Consider the following 22,132-nt stretch of genomic DNA (forward strand, 5'->3'; position numbering starts at 1 on the left):
TGTGAGTTTCTTGAAGGCAGAATCTTTTTTGACTCTTGAATTTTAATCCTTAGTGCTTAGCATGGGATTTGGCACATAATAACTGCTTAATAAATATTTATTGACTGACTGATTATGTGGATGATTCGAAGATCTTTACTAAGCCTTTACCTTTCTTCTAATTTCTAATTTTTCCATCTTCAATTGCAAAGCTGTAATTAAATATTCTTTAGATCTCTTGAGCTTAGCCTGTTGAAGACAGACTTCATTGTTTGCTAAATCTTTCCTAGCTTCCTAACTCTCCTTTTACTGTTAAAAGGGTCACCTTTTTCAGTCATCCAGGGTCATAAACAAGTTTTCATCTTGTAGTATTTACTTTCTTTCACCTTATTCCTATATCCAATAAATTGTCAAATTATGTCAGTTCTTTGCTGCATTTCTTGTATACTCTTCCGTCTCTGCTGTAACTTTGCTACTCTCCTCATCCAGACATTCATCATCTCAGGACTGGACTATTGCAACATCTTTCTCTTTGGTCTTCTTTTCTGTATTTTCTCTCTACTACAGTCAATTCTCCACTCAGAGCACCAAAGTCACCACTGCTATTTAATATAATGCAGTCCTGCAGAATAAAATAGAAAAAAAGCAGCTGCTTGTCTTTTAAAGCCCTTACTAAGATTTCTTTTTTTTTTTTTAGGGTTTTTTTTCCCCAAGGCAAATGGGGTTAAGTGGACTTGCCCAAGCCCACACAGCTAGGTAATTATTAAGTGTCTGAGGCTGGATTTGAACTCAGGTACTCCTAACTCCAGGGCTGGTGCTCTATCCACTGCACCCACGTAGCCCCCCATACTAAACTTTCTTTTTTCATTTTGATTCTGTTTTCTTGTGTTTTCATCCACTTCACATATTCTAAGAAATAGAGAAAATAACTTCCTGATTGCTACTTGCAGAAGATTCTATATCTCCCACTCTATTTTTACTGGCCATGCCCCATTTCTGGAATTAACTCCCTATTTTCTGAGTCTTCTGCCTTCCTGGGATCTCTTGAAGTATCAACTAAATTCCTACCTTTGCGAAGATTTTTCCCCAGTTCCCTTTAAAGCTTATTTCCAATTTTTCCTGTTAATATCAGGTTTGTGGATACTTGTTTGTATGTTGTCCCCTCCACATGGAACTGTTCAGTTTCCTACTGGCAAAGGTATCAAAGAAAAAATATTTGTAATGATCTGTACTCTTTGCTTTAAGATTGTCTATGAGGAAAAATAATGTCATAAATATATAACAGTCATTTTTAAGAGACAGACAGAGTCAGAGGGACAGATTCAAATAGAGAACAGTTCTCATGTTTTCTGTCCTAATTCTTTTCTCCATCACAATTTCATGTAACAATCATAATACATTTTAGTAAAGAAAGTATTTTAAAATATAGTCTGCATTAACATTCCATATTGGCACAGGACAATCATTCTATCATTTCTCCTAAACTATATCCCTTAAGTCTAGAATTAAATAAGATACATGTTGAGGAGATGGAAGACAAACTTAAGGGGAAGACTGACTTGAATGTACCGTAGTGATTATCATGTTATCATTGTGTTTTATTCCAATCATTCATGTAAACTTTTTCCTCACCAAAACATTTAAACTTCATTAGAACAAAATCAATTTTTTAACCAATCAGTTCAACACATTAAAACTGATGGATAATAAGGGTCATTTATTCCTTTTATTTGGATTTCCTTGGATGGATGTAATATGAGAGTAATAGAATTCCCAATTTGTTAAATATCTATTATATACTAGGCACTGTGCTAAGTTCTGGAGATACTAAAACAAAAATGAATGTCTGTCATTAAAAACTACATTTTTTGATTGTGCATGGCTCTGTCAGTTGACCTTTGTAAGCAAACATTTCCTTGCAACCATAGTATTTAATTTTATCAGTAAATATTTTGTCAAATGGTGTGTGAGGTAGATGACCTCATAGGAATAAAAATAGCAACTTAAGTTCTTATAAATATATGACTAATTCCATTGAATACATAAAACCAAAGAATGGGAAGAAAGAATAGAAAGTTTCACAGAATGGAAAACATGGAATGGAAAGGTATTCTTGATTACCCATAACTGAATGAAGATCTTCTGCGCAAAATATCAAAAATTCACTGAATTCACTTTGTTGAATAACGTTCAGTGAAAAAGAGGTTATTAACTTCTGAGGCAGCCTATTCTGCTTATAGATCTCTAAGTACTAAGTAGTTTCCCCTAAGTTGCCAAATCTTTGGATTTAATTGACAAAAATTCAATCATATACATTAACACTCAGAAAGAAAAAATTCAAATATACATATATACTACACATATATGCACATACATGTATATATGTACATATGTATATATATGCATGTATATGCAGAGAAAGAGAGAGCATCTATACCTCTATCATTCTGTATCTCCAACTGTTGCCTTTGGAACCATTATTATTATTATCACCATCCCTTTCTCTAAGGGAATTCCATTAGGAGTTGTCAGTACATATAAACCAATTCTCTATTCACGTCTATGTTGAAGGATATCCATGACTACGTGGCAAAAAATCAATAAATCCCTTCTGAAAATGCAGCAATCTAATTCTGGGAATGTTGTAAAGAGTTCATCATAAACATTTGACAACCGCATCATTTCACAATGCAAAACAACTTTCCAAAAGTAATACTGTGATGTACTGCCTTACATAGTATTGTTAATTTAATATTAAAATGATATTCATGTATAGTGAAAAAAACTTGAAGTGAAAACCTTAAACCCTTTACCTGTAACACAAGTATAATGATGAGTTAAATTAACTTTAGCATCTGAAACACACACACACACACACACACACACACACACGTATGTACATAATCTTATTGGATATGTACCTAGAGAGTTCTTACCACAATAGTTAATTTTCCACTTCTGAATTTTACCTTTATAATTTTCAAATTTCTTTTTTGGCATTCAGAATATAAACGCAAAGCCCTTCAGTTAATGGGCTTCAATATGTTCCTGAATGTTGAAACTGCAGGTTTCCCAATCCTATTGCTCTAGCATCTGCTGTACCAGTAGAGTTTGCTCTTGTGGTTAACACCATATCATGATGAACATTTCTATTAAAATTTTCATCAGTTCAATCATATGTTCTTCCTAAGAATTTTTCTAAGGCAGAAAAGTAGTAACATATCTTTAGCATTTCTCAAATGAAAAGATCATTTTGATGATATGAAAATTTTACATTGATAAAACCAGCAATGTTAGAGAAAGGTTAATCACCTCAAAAGTCAAGCTTAACAAGATGTAATTATGTATTATTCTTTCTCATTCATAGAGATCATGGGATAAAACACAACTAATTGCATTTTACTTAAATTGCTTATTTCCATACAAACACACACACACACACACACACACACATACACACACGACACAACCATTTCAGAGTTACAATGATGCAGTAAGTAGAAAGTAAGTTTTTCCTTTGGGCATAATGTACAAGGTACATTATGGTACAAGTCAGTTTGTGATTCAATTTTCTAGTAATTAGCTATGACTGTAAATTACAAATTAATTGCCTGTCTTCATGTGTAGAGGGAATTTCCATATAGGAATTTCTTGACACTGATGAAATCACACAGTTCCATTCCCTTCTTCCCCAAAGTCAGTTATTCAGGCTAAGCATAAAAATAAAAGTTATGCTTTGCCTATCTAATATCTCGGTACCTTTCCTTTAGCAGAGTTTGAATGTTTTATCATGTGAAAGATTTGGATTGTGAAATTAACATTTCTGCAGGAATAGTAGCTCAAACTTTCTCCTTAAACAAATATCACATTTAGATGGCTAGATGTTACTCTTTCCCTAGTTCACATTTCCTAATAATGGGTACCATTCTTCTGGATTAGTGATGTACTTTTGTGCATTAGGTATTTCTCTAAATGATTTTTTAATCAATTTAGCAAAATTTAATAGATTCTTTATTGCATAAAAAGTGTGATCTATATATCTATCCACTGAGATGTTCATGTAAAGTTTATAAGGGTAGTATATTCATTATGGTTAGAAATATCAGATATGAGAAGATGCCATCAATTTATGCTGGCATTCTTTTACTTCATGATCATAAAAGTCCAACGTAACAGCATACGATTTTGGAAAAAAGATTTGACTTTTAATTCAAGAACTTTGGCTATAAATCTGACCGTAAAATCTTAGTAAATTATGTGACCATTGGTAAGTAACTTAGCTTCCTTGAATTTCAGTTTTAATGCTCTGTATAATGGACATAATACTTTAAAGATTGATCTGAAGAAAGCACTTTGCAAGATTATATTTTTATTATTGTTGCTACCACTGCTATTGTGGCATTATTACTTCTCATCTTTTTCCCTCTGCTATGGAAAAGGAAGAAGAAGAAAAGGAGGAGGAAGATTTAACAACTGTGATTATATCCCTTGCACCTCCCTCCTATCCCTGTCCTCCTTAAGACCATATGGTTCCTCTGTAGGAAGAGCAATAGCATAGGTCAGCACTCTGACCTTTGGGTAGGTTCAAGTATATGAATCAATTATCCCTTTAGAAAAGATAGGAAATATGATCTAAATATACCTGTTGTCTCCCAGTTTTGGAGGTAAACTGTGTAGCTGATAGAAAATAAGTATAGCAATGAAATATGTAATTTTTTTGAATATTGAAAATGAAGTTGACATTAGGAAAACAAATTATGAAATAATTACTCTATACCAAGAACAAAGAAAAGAATAAAGAAAGCAATATTGTCTTGCTGAGCTAAAGTAAGAGCAAAAGGGAAGAAATATATTACTAGATGAGCATTTCTTCAGAACTTATTAATATAAAATTGAGTGCTTCATTCATGACTGAATGTGCAAGAACTGTAAAAAGCTAACCTAACTCCATTGATTTCAGAAGTAGATGTAACAAAGCCTTTTCTGCTGAACATATTTGTAATATAAATGATTCATATGTCATTTTTTTGGTTCAATAGAACTTGTGAAAGGTGCTACACTTCAGCTCCTTTATTGAAACCTTAAGGGGATTATGTCTTTCCTTATGAAGATCAGTTAGCCATTTTTCTGATTTACTCCATATTCCTGCCTGAATACTTCAAGGCTTTTAAAACTAAATTTGTCTTGGTGCAGAGTCTGTCAGTAAAGTTTAAATATTTTGTAATCAAAAATTTTCAAGGATTTTTTTACAAACCCATGTCTCAAAGGTATTTTTTTATAATTTCCACTATGATCCTAAATTTCAAATACATAAAAGTAGAAAAAAATCAATGTAATGCATGTACCAATGGTAAAACTAAAGGAATTCATATTTCTTACACTCTTTTAAAATTCCATTAATATAATAATAAGTCTAAGAATCATAATGTAAACTGACTCTGAATGTGGGCACAAAAAGTTATCTCTCTGGACTTGAAATCAAAAGAATAAACTTATATAGGAAAATGCATTCCTTCCTAGAAAATTCAGGAAAGTAAAAATAGAATTTTTCAATAGAATCAAAGAAATTTATAAATTTACTTAGAAGAGTAAGAGTGAGGGGAATTGATTCTGAAAAACAATGGAGCAAAAGGAAGATATATGCTATAGTTAATGGAAAATTTTTGGTAGGCCTTCTATTTCTAATAGTTCATTAAACAGATCAGGCTTTGTGAAATGTGGGCCTGTGCTTGGTAGTATCAGAAGACAGAAAGAATCATAGGAAAGACTTTTTATGTTTGTTTTTTTGAAAGGCAACAGTGTTAAGTGACTTGCTGAAAGTCACACAGCAAAGTAATTATTAAGTGTCTGAGACTGTATTTGAACTCAGGTCCTTCTGATTCCAGGGCCGGTGCTCTTTCCACTGCACCACCAGGCTGCCAAGCAAGAAATTTTTCAGAAATGAAATTTACAAATCTTGGATAGAGATTTTTACATGGGGGAGAGGGAGGGGAGGAAATAATGAGGGTTTGTGAATTATATACTTGAATTGTATTCCTGGGTACACGAGAAAATGATGGTAACTTCATAGTCATAAGGAAATTTGGAAAGGGCAGGGTGGGTTTGAGAACAAAGTAGCAAAAGGTTTTAGATTAACAAAAATGGGATCTGGCTAAGGTATACTGAGGTGGCTTATGTCTGATGAATAATGCAGAGGTTTTTTTATCTCCTCATAAATTTGTAGTCTTCTTAAACTATTTCACATATTAATCTTTGAAAAGTTCCAGTATGTTCACATTGGAAGGGTAGATTTAGTTTATATTTGCTTTGTCCAATCCATCACCTTTTCTCATATTTGTTTTCTTTTTAGTACTAATTGTGACTTCACAATAAAGTATCTAGTCATGTGATATTAGTATCCCTACACTTGTAACACAAGCTGTACATGATAAACAATTTATAAATATATGGCTTTATTTTTTATCTATCAATCTATTAATCTATTTTCTGTCTATAATCTCTTATATCTTACTTTTCTTAATTCATTTTGTCCTACTGTAACCATATAATCCAAGTACAATATTCAATTGGCATCATTTGACAGATGAGGAAAAAGTTTGATTGAAATTAAATGATATAATCATATTGAGCCTATTCTTAGAGATTTTAAATGTAAGAACTTTGATATTGTTTTCTTCCTCTGTATATATATACATATATGCATATATATATATATACTTTAACATATATAGGCATATACATATATTTACACACGCATATATATTATATATATAAATAAATATGTGTAATCTTGATTCAAAATAGTTAAAAAGAGAATAATAGAGTGACACACTCACATGATAAATTCATGTGAAAAAGTTCAAGAATCAGAGAGGGGGATGTGTCAAGAGTTATGTGAGAACCAATTCGAAAAGAAAAAGGAAAGATTATGTTGTAGAATTAGAATATAGGTGATCTAGATAATAAAGGAATAAGATGGGGGGATTAGGAAAATCAATTATAAACTTGCCATGGAAACATGTTATAGTAGTACTGAGGGATTTTGTCTATCAGGATATTTTCTAGAGCTTTCTCTTTCAAAGGTATTATTAAATTTGTGTTTTGCACTTATTATAATAGTAGCCTTTATATAGCACTTTAAAGTTTGCAAAGTGCTTTACATATGCATCATCTTAATGTAACCTTATTGTAAATTGAAATCTTTAAAAACAGTGGGAACTTCATTCAAATTTAAAAACATAGAAACTGATACAGGGAAGAAAAAAGTAATCTTGGCATCAAGTGACAAATCTGCCACAGATTTTCTAATGACAAAAGATGGTCTAAGTGTAGTTGACAATTATCCTTAATGTTAAGAACATATTTTAATTAATTATGATAAAACCTTCATATAAGAATAGATACATGCCCTAATATTTTGTAAAGGAGTTCTGAAGAATTAATTGCTGAAACATCCTACCCCCCACACTAATACACACACACACACACACACACACACACACACACACACACACACACACACTCACAAATAAAATTGCTTTAGTTGTATGAGAAAAGAACCTGCTCAAAGAGACTGATGTGGATGCCAACAAAAACTCGTTGACCAACACAGGGTTATAAAGACAAGCACAAAAACTGAAAACAAGGAAAATAAACTGAGAATGAATATAAATGGGTTTCATTATCTTTCAAGAATAGAATCATGAGCACTAAAACACAACCATTTGGCAAATGGTTATTAAAGACAACAAAAACAAAAAGCATTAAAGAGACAGCAACATTATGATTAACACAAGAGGAAGATAGAAGAATCATCAGTTGGATTACAGAGAAATAATGGATTGTGTTGAAATGGCTGTGCTAATCAAATCCTATTTTGTTTCTCTTTTCTCTTCCAAGGACAATGATGGTGATCTGTGAAAATAAAACAAAAATGTTTAGCAATAAGCAGGAAGCTGAGATAAATGCATAGAAAGCATCTTATACTCTTCCATTAGCTGAAGTCACAAAGTGCATTTGAATTAGTACATGGAACAGGTGAGGTGAAAGAAAAAGACTAATCATGTATTAAGTACTTATGTTACAGGAACTACAACAAGAACTTTAAAAATATCTCATTTGAACATGAAGATTTTGAGAGGCTGAAAATATTTTTATTATTTTTAATATAAATATTTTATTTATTTTCCAATTATATATACAATAGTAGTTTTTACCTATCATTTTTGTAATGTTTTGAATTTTACAATTTTCCCCTCAAACTCCCTTCCCTCCCCACATTCTGATCATTTTTACATTGTTTCCATGCTAAACATTGAGGCAAATTGAATGTTTTGAGAGAAAAATCACATGCTTGAAGAATGAATAAAATATAAGAGATAGCAATATTACATAATACATAAGACAATTTTTTAAATTGAAGATAATAGTCTTTGTCTTTGTTTAAATTCCACAGTTCTTTCTTTTGATACAGATGGTATTCTCCATGGCAGATACCCTAAAATTGTCCCTGATTATTGCTCTGATGAAATGAACAAGTCCATTAAGATTGATTGCCACCCCCATGTTGCTGTTATGATGTACATATTTCTTTTAAAATATTTATTATGTTTTTCCATGCTTACATGGGAAAACAATTTTAACATTAATTATTAAAACTTTGTGTTACAAATTCTCCTATTTTTTCTCTCTTCACTCCACCCCTCCACTGAGAACGCAAGCACTTTGATATAGTCTATAAATGTATAGATATACGAAACAGAATTGTTATGTTGTGAAAGAAAACATAACCTCCTCCACCCCCACAAAAAAGAAACCCCAAGAAAAAAAGATAGTTAAAAACAGTACATGTCAATGTAAAATGTATGTTTCAATTTATATTCTGAAAACTATCAGTTCTCTCTCTGGATATGGATAACATTCTTCATCATAAGTCCTTCAAAGTTATATTGGGTCATTATATTGCTGAGAAAAATTCATCCTTCAATATTGCTCTTACTGTACATTATACATTTCACTTTGCATCAGCTCATATAAACTTTTCCAGATTTTTCTGAGAGCATCCTGATCATCATTTCTTATAGCAGAATAGCATTTCACCACAATGGCCCACCAAAATTTGTTCAGCCATTCCCCAACTGATGGGAATCTCCTCAATTTCCAATGCCTTGCCACCTGAAAAGCTGCCACAAATATCCTTGTCACATACAGGTCCTTTTCCTTTTTTGCCATCTCTTTTGGGATACAGAGCCAGTAGTAGTGACAAGGTCAAAGGGCATGACTGCTTTTATAGCCCTTTTGGTATAGTTCCAAATTTCTCTACTGCAAGGTTTTATCAGTTCTCAATACCACAAACAATGCATCAATGTCTTATTTTCCCTGCTTTCCTTCCAATATTTGCCATTTTCTTTTTTTCCTGTCCTATTAGTCAATCTGATAGGTATAAGTTAGCATCTTAGAATTGTTTTAATTTATATTTTTCCAAGAAAGAGGGAATTTGGACACTTTTATATTACTCTGACAACCTCATCTGAAAACTTCATATACTTTGATTGTACATCAATTGGAGAATAACTCTTATTTTTTATAAATTTGAATTTGTTCTTTATATGTTTGAGAAGAGAAAACTGCTTTAATTTTTTTCATAGTTACTATAGCTAACTGTATATCCTTACATCCCATCCCCCTTTATTCTATTCACTCTCTTCTTTCACCCTGTCCCTCCTCAAAAGTGTTTTCCTTCTTACTATCCCTAACCAAATATGCTCTTCCTTCCATCACCACCCCCATCCCCTACCCCTCCTATTCTCTTGTAGGGTATATTCTATACCCTACTTTTTTCTCTACCCAACATTATGTGTATTTCCTCTTTGAGACAATTTTGATGAGTCAATATAAAACAAGGATTTCATTTTCCTTCAAAAATAGCTGATTGTTTACTCCATTCTATCTTTCCCCTTTCCCTTTCCCCCAGTACATTCCTCTTACTCCTTAATCTAAATTTTATATATCATTCTTCAATATTCAACTTATACCTGTGTGCTTTCTTTCTTTTACTCTTTCTTTCCTGTCTCTCTTTTTATATAATATACACATACATATACATAAATTCAAAAAGACTATATGTATAATATATGTTTTACATATATACATGTATGTATGCATGTTGTATGTGTATATATGTATATATACATATATATTTATGGAGAGAGAGAGAGAGAGAAAGAGAGAGAGAGAGAGAGAGAGAGAGAGAGAGAGAGAGAAAGAGAGAGAGAGAGAGAGAGGAGAGAGGAGAGAGGAGATAAAGACATAAACTCTTTTTTTTACCTTAATGATGAGAAGGTTTCATTAATTACCCGTATTATCTTCCCATTTAGGAATCTAAACTATTTAACAACATTAAATCCCTTATCATTTTCCTTCCTGTTTACCTTTTTATGCTTCTCTTGGGTCTTCTATTTAAAGATCAACTTTTCTTTATCTTCAGCCTTTTCATCAGGGAAGTCTGAAAGCCACCTATTTCATTGAAGATTTCATTGAATTTTTCATGAATGAGTACGCTCAGTTTTTCTGGGTAGTTAATTCTTGGTTGTATTGCAAGTTGTTTTTTTTTTTTTTTGCATTCCAGAATTTCATATTCCAAGTCCTAAGATATTTTAATATAGAAGCTGTTAAATCTTCTGTTACCCTGGCTGTCTCCAAGATACTTGACCAAATTTTTTTTCTTTCTGTAAGCTTGCAATATTTTCTCCTTCATCTGGGAGCTCTTGAATTTGACTATAATATTCCTGGAAGTTTTCAATTTGGAATCTCTTTCAGGAGGTGATCAGATTCATTCAATTTCTACTTTCTACTCTAGTTCCTATCAAGGCAGGTTTCCTTGACAATTTGTGAAAGATGTCTTTCAGTTAGTCCAGTAATTTTTAAATTATTTCTTCTGGTTCTATTCTCCATGTCAGTTATTTTTCCAAAGAGACATTTTACATTGTATTCTAATTTGTTTCTTTTGATATTGTTTATTATTTCTTGAATTCTCATGAAATAATTAGCTTCCATTTACTCAATTCTGATTTTTAAGAATTGTTTTCCTTCAGTGAATTTTGGTGCCTCTTTTACCATTTGGCCAATTCAGTTTTTTAAATGTGTTATTCTCTTCATTGGCTTTTTGGACCTCTTTTTCATATGACCCAATCTGGCTTTTATTTTCCTTAGCATTTTTTTTGTGTCTCCTTCACCATGGTCCTGGCATGCTTTTCATGGTTTTCCCACATCACTCATTTCTCTTCCCAGTTTTTCCTCCATCTCTCATATTTGATTTTTCAAAATCCTTTTGGAACTCTTCCAAGGCTTGTGATAAATTCATACTTTTCTTGGAGGATTTAGTTGTAGGAACTTTAACTTTGTTACCTTCTTCTGAGGGTATTCTGAAATTCCTTATCACCATAGTAACTTTCTATAGTCATATTTTGCTCATTTTCCTAGACCGTGGCTTGATTTTAACTCTGTTAATATAGGACTCTGCTTCCAGAGTGGAGAGTACACTGTCCCAAGCATTTGGGGTTTTTTGGCAGATTTTTTTAGAGATACTTCTAGGGGCCTGCAAGTTTTCAGTTCTTCCAAGGCAGTATGACCTAAGGAAACCTAAGGTCATCCTGGCCTGATTTCTGGTCTGTGGGTAAACACAAGCACCCCTTTCCGCCCTTTACTGAGAGGAGTGTCCCTGCTCCTTTGCAAGCTCTGTTGTGCTATTCATCCTCCTCTCCCTGGGACTGTGACTCAGATCTACAAACCAGATCCATGTATGGCCAGAGTCCTGCCTCAGTGGTAGCAAAGAGACCCCTGTAATTTCTCTCCAACCCCATTATCATCTGAGAACTCCAGAAGCAGCAGCTGCTGCTGATTCAATAGCTCTCAAGGACTTTTCCTTGTTTGGGGCTGGGTCTGCACAGCTGAGACTGAACTGAACTGTGTTCCACTCTCACAATGATGTGACAGACTTTTCCTGCTACTGGTCCAAGTTGTTCATAATAGTCTGGACTGAGAGGTCTGGGAAATGCCATCACTGCCACTGACCCAGTTAACTTGCTTCTTATTCCTGCATCGTACTGCTGACTTTCCAGTTTGTCTTGGACTGGGCATTCTAGAATTTGTTTAGAGTCACTATTTAAAGGGATTTGGAGGGATTTGGGGGAAGAGATTGGTTGAATCTCTGTATTTACTTTGTCATCTTGCTCTGCCTCTGATAATACATTCTTCTAATGCAATAAGTATCCAGTGTGGTTTGGTGATATTGTAGTCATCCAGTTTCCTCTGGTAACATTTTCCTATTTGCTGATATTAAATCTTAGCTAGTCCTTTAACTTCTGCAAGAGTAGATATGATATATGTTTAACTTTTCTCACTGGTGGCCTCACATGGCTGTTCCAAAGAAAACTGAATAAAATACACATGCAGATAGCCACTGCTGGTTACTTCCAGGTGTACCCCAAATCATCCCAAAATAGAATTTTATTTGGTAATTTCTGTCCTCCATTTCTGTCAGTGAACTACTGAGTATAGCAATGAAGTTGCTCATATAGAAGGATTAGCACAAGGTGTATTGATAAATGTTTAATAACTAGTTCTTTGGGGAAAATAAACTCACTTATACACACAGGTATGCAAATATTTGTGTTATTAACTATATTATTTATACTATCTCACTACTTAAGCATAGATAACTAGCAAAACAATAAATCAAATTTTAATTTGTATCATTTTATGTTTTCCCAGCACTGAAAGTTTAAGAAATGGATCATGTGGATCATGTGAAATAATGAGTGGACATCAGCATATATCTAGACAACCTCATCTACCAACTAGACAATAAGTTCAAGAGAACTCAGGGTACATATAAACGAAAATGTTGTACCAGCTCAACAGACATTGTTATCAGTCACTCAATAATACAAATAGTTTCAAGAAAAGGAACCTCTGGCAGCAAAGAAAGGAGTCAGCTCTGGGTACAAGAAAGGCATTATGATATGTATTAAAAGACATATAATATAGAGAATAAGGCATTATATGATATTCTGCCCATGCATACTGTATCTGAAGTATTACAATCAGTTTTTGATACCATAATTTGGCAGAACAGTTTTTACCAAAAACATTAGCCATGGACAGAGTTTTTATCTTGTTTTGTATGACCCAAAAGGCATATCTAAATGCACTATAGGTGGAAACTTTAATAAAGAGACAGGTTTTTGACTCTCTGAAAATTATGTCTACTTGAATATTTAGAGATATTACCAAAGTGCAATTAATTACCTCTGCAAGTAGAACATTTAGAGATATTACTAATGCAATTAATTACCTCCACAAATACCCCCTCATTGGAACAATGAAGTAAGAAACTGATCATTAGGGATTTTGTAGAAGCAAGAATTTTATTCAGGTGTGGCTTGGCTTAGATGATCTCTGTGGCACTTTCTTGTTTTGATATTCTTTTATCCTGGGATCCTTGTACAATATGTAGAACTTTGTAAGCACCTAATATATACAAAATAAAATATATTGATTTGTCTGACAGATAACATATTCTGACACTGCAGTCTTTAGACAAATATTGAGATAAAATTATGCATGTAGCGTTTAATAATTGTTTATATTTTGGAGGACCTTCCTAATTTATAAACAAGATACTTAAATTTGTAGCATGAATGTGGGGTCATGAAGGGTCAGACATGAAGAAAAGAAATAAACAGCAATAAAACCTCTGTGTGTTGTGGAACCAAAAGTTTTGCATATAGACAGATAAAATCATGACTGTAAAAGAATTTTGCTTTCTTTTGTTTTTAGTACTTGCTCAGAGACTTTGGAAGGAAGGGAAGGAATATATTACCAAAACCAAAGGCAATTTGCAATATTAATTAGATTAAATTTATATTTTTTAGAATTTTTTAATTTTATTTAGGTGTGTATGTAGAAGTGTGTGTTAGTGACACTAATAAAGATATGAGTCTAAGAAAGAGAAGAGTTCTTTCACTGTATTGATTATGATTCTTTTTTCTTAGTTTTGATAATGATCTTGAAAAGATAATGTCTATTGGAAATCTCTCTTTTCAATACAATCAGCAGTTCCTGAACAAATAGAAGCTAAAGTTTTCTTTTTGTCTTCTTAAGCAGATCTTATTTGATCAAAACACCATAAAAGAGATCTAGTATTTTATATCCATATATATGGCAGCTGCATTTTTCCCAATCCTTTTCAGATTTTCTTAGTTAAAGGGAAATTTTCCTGAAGCATTGGAGATAGCAAAAGAAAGGGTGGGAATGAGAGATTTCATTTGGTCACAAGATTTACTAAAATAATGTTTGTAACTTCTGTTTTATTTTTCAATCAACACAGTGGAAATGGAGAATGCCTCAATGAGAGACATTCCAATTAAAACTTGATCTTTAAGAGGGCAAAAATAACCAGAGGGCAGTGGTCAGAATTCAGATTCTAATAATTTTGGCAGTATTGAGAATGACTTTAGTTCTATTATATCCTGAGGGCATGTTTTATGTAATTTTAATTTGTTCCTCACTTACCTTCATGTTTTAAATGATCTAAATCAGCTGTATTCAGACACTAAGGTATTTTATATCTACCTACTCATATATATACATGTATACACATATATGCATACATATATATATATGTGTGTGTGTGTATGTATATATATATTTACTCAAGTCCTAGTTGTAATGCAATGCACTATAATGAAATACAGAGCAATACAAAGCAATAAACAATTTTTAACTCCCTACTATGTGCCAGCTTCTGTTCTGAGTTCTGGGGATACAAATAAGAAAAAAAAAATCTCACCCCCTACTCAATAAATATAAGCTTTTCAACTCCAAAATCAACTATAAAATTATTTAAACTTTTCTAACCTGATCTCTTTTTACTTTTCCAATCTTCTATTACTTATTTTACTCTTTTATTTACTATTTACTTATATTCTTCTATTACTCACATTCTTTCCTTTTCACCTCCTTTTTCATATTTTTAGAATATGACAGAGAAACAAAAAAAAATGAAATTGAATGGAAAAGAGGGAACATATGGAGTCATGATTTCCAAAATTTCCATTTAAGGAGAGAGCTCAGGTGATAAAATCCCCTCATTTATTACCTGGCTCTACTTTTTTTTTTTTTTTTAGGTTTTTGCAAGGCAAACAGGGTTAAGTGGCTTGCCCAAGGCCACACAGCTAGGTAATTAATTATTAAGTGTCTGAAACTGGATTTGAACCCAGGGCCGGTGTTTTATCCACTATGCCACCTAGCCACCCCATGGCTCTACGTCTTTAGTACTTTTCTAACTTTTCCATAAGGCTTTCTCAGCCCCCCCATCCCAAAACTTTCCTTTGATGTGTTGTCTTCCACAGTTTATAAACTCCTTGAGAGCAAACAGTCTTTTTTTTCCTTTATACTTGTTTCCCCAGTGTGTAGCACAATTCCTGATACAGTATAGGGGGTTTATCATTATTTATTGATTATTGATTGGTTTATCAACTGACTTACTAAATGTAGAGAATGTTAGGAGGTACATGTGATAGAATACTGGCTGTGGATTCAGGAAGGCCTGAGTTCAAATCATTTTAGACATCTGGTTCCTGCAACCCTGGGCAAGAAACTTAGCCTCTGTTTCTCTCAATTTTCTCAACTGAGGACAATAAAACACCTAGCGCCTGAGTTTGTTTGAGGATCAAATGAAGAACTACTTATAAAATATTTAGCAGAGTACACAGTGGGAAAGAAGCACTTGATTATTGTTTCCTTTCCTTCCTTTCTTTTCCTTCCTTCCTTTCTTCCTACTGCCTTTCTTCTTTCCTTCCTCCCTAAGTGTTGAGATAAACTCACACACAAAATAGAAGAAAATAGCTGGATGAATTAAAAAGCACGATACCAAAATATGCTTTTTTTTCTTGAAAAAAAAAATTTAAATATGACTGATACAGATATGAGATAAGGAACTAACTAGTTTCTTAATGCTAAATTCCCTGGTACCCACCTAAGAATTCTCCTCTAAATGAAAGAACAAATTCTAGTTCAGCAGTATCATAATTAAGATAGTTGGAATTTGACGGAATGCAGCTAACTACTAGTAACAATTATCAATTGGTCCACAAGATCCACCCAAGACAAACATGCAAGGTTGCATGTTTCAGTGGAAAAACTGCTGGGTTTGGTTTCATGGACTTTGAAATATAGACTCTGTCACTTTCTGTGACCCTTGGACAATGTACTACAGTCCCCCTTTTCTTCAAAAAGAAGGAGGGATTAGACTAAATTATCCTTATGGACCTTTCAAAATCTATTTTTATGATCCTATGGTTTCTAAATATCTCCATACATATAGGGGTGATACTCTAGGAAGAGATTTTAAATAAGGGCTATGGTCTTGTAATCATTGATGTAATAGACAAGAAATTCAGTGCATATAGGAGTTATGTTATGTTTTGTTTCACATTCTGAGAACATGGTATTTATCTGGTGAATGCTTAATTATCTGGTGTGATGCTTAATTAATTTTTTTGCTTGATTTATCATTGTACCCATCAGATTCTAATCATTTTCTGTCTTTGTCTGGCCTAGTAACTCATCACTGATCACAACCACTTAATTCTTTGATGATGGTAACTCTAGCCAGAACCTTTTACATTTCAAAGGAAATCGTCTTTTTTTTATGTCTCTCTTAGAATTGGAATCAATACCTTCTAACTTAAACCACCTAAAGAAGAAATGAAAGCTGTGTGGAAAAGGCTGGACACAAAGTTTCAAGTCACATACTTTGATCAATGGAGAGTTGTTTTCTAACTAGGAAAACGCTGATTGGCATTCTAGACAAATGTTTATAAATGATTGTCTCTTGCTTGTGAAACTTTGTTATTCTCTTATTTAATATGATTTTATTTATTATATATGATCATATAATCAATGATTCTTAGGAAATGCTCTTGGAGGTCAGTTCTTCCAACTAACCTCCCTCCAAAAGCAGTAATTCTCTCTCTGTATTTATTATGATAATTTGCTGATTTGATAAACAATATGTAATTAAATGACATTTTTGTCTTAACAGTCATTTTCTTCTTAAATAACACTTCCTTGAAAAACTAGTTAAAGAGTAATAAATATATATTCTTCTCCAGAAGACTCCTTTGATTTTGATATCACCTTAGAGCTTACATTACACATTTGCATGGTAATTATAAATGTCAGAGCAAGTTTATAAGGATACAATAGTCTATTATTCTTTGTTCTGACCCTTGAAAAAAATAACTTTCAAAGTGTATGAGGACAATAGCCAAGTGTGAAGTCACATCATGAAGAATATCATTGAAAACTTTAAGTTACCAAATAAAGGCTTTTGAAAAGCAGTTAAGTGTCATCTAGCAGTCAAGTTGTTGCTATCATTGTGGAAGAAAAAGCAAAACAAATATTATAATATCATTCATCTAAGCTTTCAGGTGGAGAAAAGTTAAGAATGGTAGAGCCCTGTTCCTTGTAAATCAGGACTCATGGTTACTGGGACAAGAACAGAAAACTCTTTTATCAGTATTATAGGCAAACTAGACATAGTCTCTATTTACTTGGAAGGTGATGTTATAAATGGATCATGAATATTTAGTCCAGAGTGATTAAAATGTTTTTTTTTTATTAAGACATCTTAATAAATGGCACACCTCTTTCAAGGAAAGAGAGGAAATGTTAGGTCATCATGCCAATCACTGGTTGTTGTCACAAATCCAATGGATACATTTGTCCCCATATGTTTCCCCACTCTGTTCATTATACTAATGAGCAAGAACAGCTACCTCTTTCAACATGAGCAAAGGATAAGATCAAAGAGCCTAGGTTAATTTAGAACTAGGTGGGGCAGACCTGGCCTCATCTCATTTTTGATCAGATTGAGGCTAAATCTTTTGTCTTAACTCACTACCTGCCCATAGGCAACAATATAGGTACACTCCAGTCCTTGAAATGTAAACTAAGAATTTTCCCTTCACATTCTTGTGGAACCCAGACACTCCATATTCCACACAGTTGATTTTTCTTATCTCTGTGAAATATTCATCCCACTTTACTATTCAGTGCATTCAATTGATATTATTTTATTTATTACTTTGTTTTCATTTAATTTATTTTAGTAACCATTTGGGTTTTCCCCTTTGTGTATGATCATTAACTGTTCCCTACTAGAGATTTATTAATTGAAATCTACTTCAAATTGAAATGTTGAGATGCATTTCAATTTTGATATATTCAAATTCTGATTTCTGTATAGCAACATATTTATTTGCAGTATATATATATATGAAAAATCTAAAATTAAACTGGTTAACTAAGTATGTTTTTCATTTTTATAACTTATTTTTAATTTTAAGTAATTTAAAATTTAATGAGATGATTTTGAGGTCCTGTAGTTAAAGCATTTTATGTACCTAGACTATCTGGTAAAGCACTAAGAATGTTTTCTCATTTAAATTTATCTAGATAATGGAGTGAGGGCAAGGGAAGTAAAAGTACCTTCCAGTAATTGCATTTAATTTTAAAGCACTTTTTCATCAACTTTTTGTTTCTTTGACTTTGTGAACATTTATTTCTCATTAAAATACCCTGGGGATATAGTTTTGAATAAAACTAGCTAAATAATTAAGCCATACTTGAGATGAATCCATTTGTTTTCGAAGAAATATTTAATAGGATTCACATTTAAACCAATTCAAACTGTCCACAATGATAATTGCAGTTCTTGTTACAAATGTATAAACAGAAAGGTATTAAACTTGGCTTCCACTTTATATTCTATAAATTAGAGAGTGCTCTATAAATTTCAAGCTGTCTCCAAATTAACCTTCTGTTTACAAAATAACTTTAGGGCTGTCAGTTTTCATTACTGACTTTAGAAGATCAAGTTCTAAATTATTCTTGATGGGGGTGTGGGCAAGTGGAAAATAGCCATATACATAAGCATAGATACATGAAGTTATGCATTATTCTAAGCACTTTACAAATGATCTCATTTGATCCTTACAACCTTGGTAGATAAGTGCTGTTATCATTCCCATTTTACAGTTAAAGAAATAGGAAAGAGGTTAGATAATTTAGGAAGGTTCACAATGGAACCCAGGTCTTTCTGACTCCAAGCATTTTGGTTTTGCATCATCTAGCTTCCCTCAAATCTCTGAGCCAACTTGGCCAAAAGCCTTCCTGTAATAGCTCAAATAATTATCTCTTCTTCTTCAGATTCATTCTTTTCATTTATTTAAAAAATGAATAGGAAGGAGGATAGTAAAGTGAAAAGTATTTTTGATTTAGAATCAGAACATCATACAGAATCACAGCTTTGATTTTTATCCACCATATGACTAGGGAAAGTTCCATCCACTATTTGGTCCCTGTTTCTCCATCTGTACAATATGTGTGCTAAATGTCTTCCAATATCCCTTCTCATCCTAAACCAATGATAGTATGATTCGATAACCTCTAAATTCTGTTCCAGTTCTCAGTTTATGATGAAATTCTCTTTAAGGTTTTTTTCCCACTTAAAGATTATTGGTATATTGATTTCTTCAGAAAAGAGGAGCTACTCAAAATTAATTGATCATTGGATAATATATTTCCTTATGTTTCTACTTCTACCAAAAAGATAAGAGATATTTTTAGTCTTATTTTCTAGGTAATAATGAAAGAGACTAGGTGAAGAGCCAATAGTCAAATACTGGTAAGCATTATAGAAAAGATTGAAGTCTTAAATACTTAAATACAAGGCCTTAAATACTCATCAGATGGAACCAAACCAGAAAGATTCTTTTTGGAAGGTGAAATATGAGTAACGTATTGAAAACATAAAGTAAGGGACTGGATTTTGGCCACTGGGAATAAAAAAATAAAATGATATGATTGAATTACCTTTGGTTGAATGTACTAATAAGTATGAATTGAAGAATAACATGTGGTATTTCTAGCCACCAATGACAGTTTCAAATTTCCAAGCTGTCATATGTTTTTCTCAAAAATATCATTGACAATGATTATCACTCCCAATTATCAAAACACAAATAAACTACCACAGAAGATCATTTGAAGATTATATTGATGCAAGGGAAAGATGAAGAGAATTGTGAATGTAACAGAAAGAGATTGGGGTGGAGATGTAAACTGACTACCACCTACTCTTGAGAAGTAAGTTGACTACTACTGAAAAGATATAGAGAAATATGAATGTAGTAAAACTAAATCTGTAATCTTAAAGGCTGCTAATCTTGTCAGATAGGGTTGAGATTCCCATTTTTGATATGCCATTGATTCATTGTTTAATGTAAAATTTGTATACTGATCTCCTTAGACTTCATCTTCTACCTAATTCCAGATCCAGTAAGGGGAAGGGAATTCACCTTTTGCCCTCTGGATGAGAAGAAAGATATAAAAACCTGGGTTGGACTCCCACTCAGGGGCACAGTCTTCTCAGATCTGCTGGCCCAGCCAGTGCTACTTGGCTGTGCTCTCTCTCTCTCTCTCTCTCTCTCTCTCTCTCTCTCTCTCTCTCTCTCTCTCTGTCTCTCTCTCTCTGTCTCTCTCTCTCTCTCCTATCGCTTCCTATGTGTTGTAACTTATTTTAATAAATTTTTATTTCCACTATTGCTTTCCTGAGTCTGAATAATGATTCCTCATAGGAAAAACCAAACTCAGATAACCAGCAGGTACAATATGTTGTTCTGGAAAATCTGATATGGATTTCTATAAGGACATAAGGTAATGAGAGTAGCAATTCTAGATATTACTGGAGAAGAAAATTTCTATTTAAAATTGAATATTGAATTCAATATTAAACAAATGACAAATTTGGTAGACGCAACCAAATTTATAAGTTGTTTAATATTCAGCATCTTTTTGCCAGAGTATTCAAGAAACACAATATTCCTCCTCATCAAACTTGCAAGCATGTATGTGACATGAATCCAGAGCCAGATGCCAGGCTAACTTAGAAAAATGCAAGTATTTCCAAATTCCAAGACTTAAAGATCTATGTTTTTAAGATTTCTCATACACAAGTATATTTATTATGCTTCTATGTCTATATATTTGTTTGTATACATACAATATATACATATATACATGCACACGCATTCATATGCAGAGAAAGATATTAATCTTAAACAATTAAAACTAATAGAAAATATTTTGAACCTTGAATTATAAAGAAGGACCTTGGTTTATATAGTCTTTGGGAAAATTAAAATTTCTTTAATTGACTACAAATCAAATTATGGAGTCAGTAAGGGAGGTTGAGAAAACAAAACAAAAATAAAATAAACTATTTCTGCTGCATTGATTACCCTAATACCTTTGACTATGTCAAACACACAAAAAAATGAGGCAATACCTCAAAGAGTTGGGAGCACCAGATCATATCCCAAGTAACCTGTAAACAGGCCAAAAGGCATCAGTTAGAATGAAACATGAAACAATTGACTAGTTTAAGATTGGGAAAGCAGTGCCAAAAAATTGTACATTGATATCTTATTTATTTCATATATACATTTACTCACTGTTTTAATCATGGAAAGTGACAGGTTGGATGACCCAAGACCAGGAATTAAGATTTCTGGGAAAAATATCAACAACCTTAGATTTGTAAACAATAGCACTCTGATGGCAGAAAGTAAAGAATTAACAAGCCTTTTATGGGTTAAAGAGTAGAGTGTAAAACACTAGTTTGAAGCTTAACAGGAAAAAAATGAAAATCTTGACAACTGATACCATTACTACTTGGCAAATAGAGAAGAAATAGAAATTGTGGCAGATTGGGCTAAAAGATCACAGCAGATGAAGACTGAAGCTATGAAATTAAAAGACACTTACTTGTTGGCACAAAAAAATGGTAAATTTGCATATTACACCGAAAAGCAGAGACATTACCTTGCTGATAAAAGTTTCTATGGAAAAAGCTACAGTTTTTTCCAATAGTAATTTATGATTGCGACAGTTGAATTATAAAGAAAGCTGGTATTATAGATTCGACAATTTCAAATTGTGATGCTGAAGAAGACTGTTGAATGTCCCTTGGATGGCAAGAATGTCAAATCAGTTAATAATTAGATATGTTAATTCAGACTGTTCT

The sequence above is a fragment of the Macrotis lagotis genome, chromosome 6, assembly GCF_037893015.1.
Source record: "Macrotis lagotis isolate mMagLag1 chromosome 6, bilby.v1.9.chrom.fasta, whole genome shotgun sequence".
Taxonomy (NCBI): domain Eukaryota; kingdom Metazoa; phylum Chordata; class Mammalia; order Peramelemorphia; family Peramelidae; genus Macrotis; species Macrotis lagotis.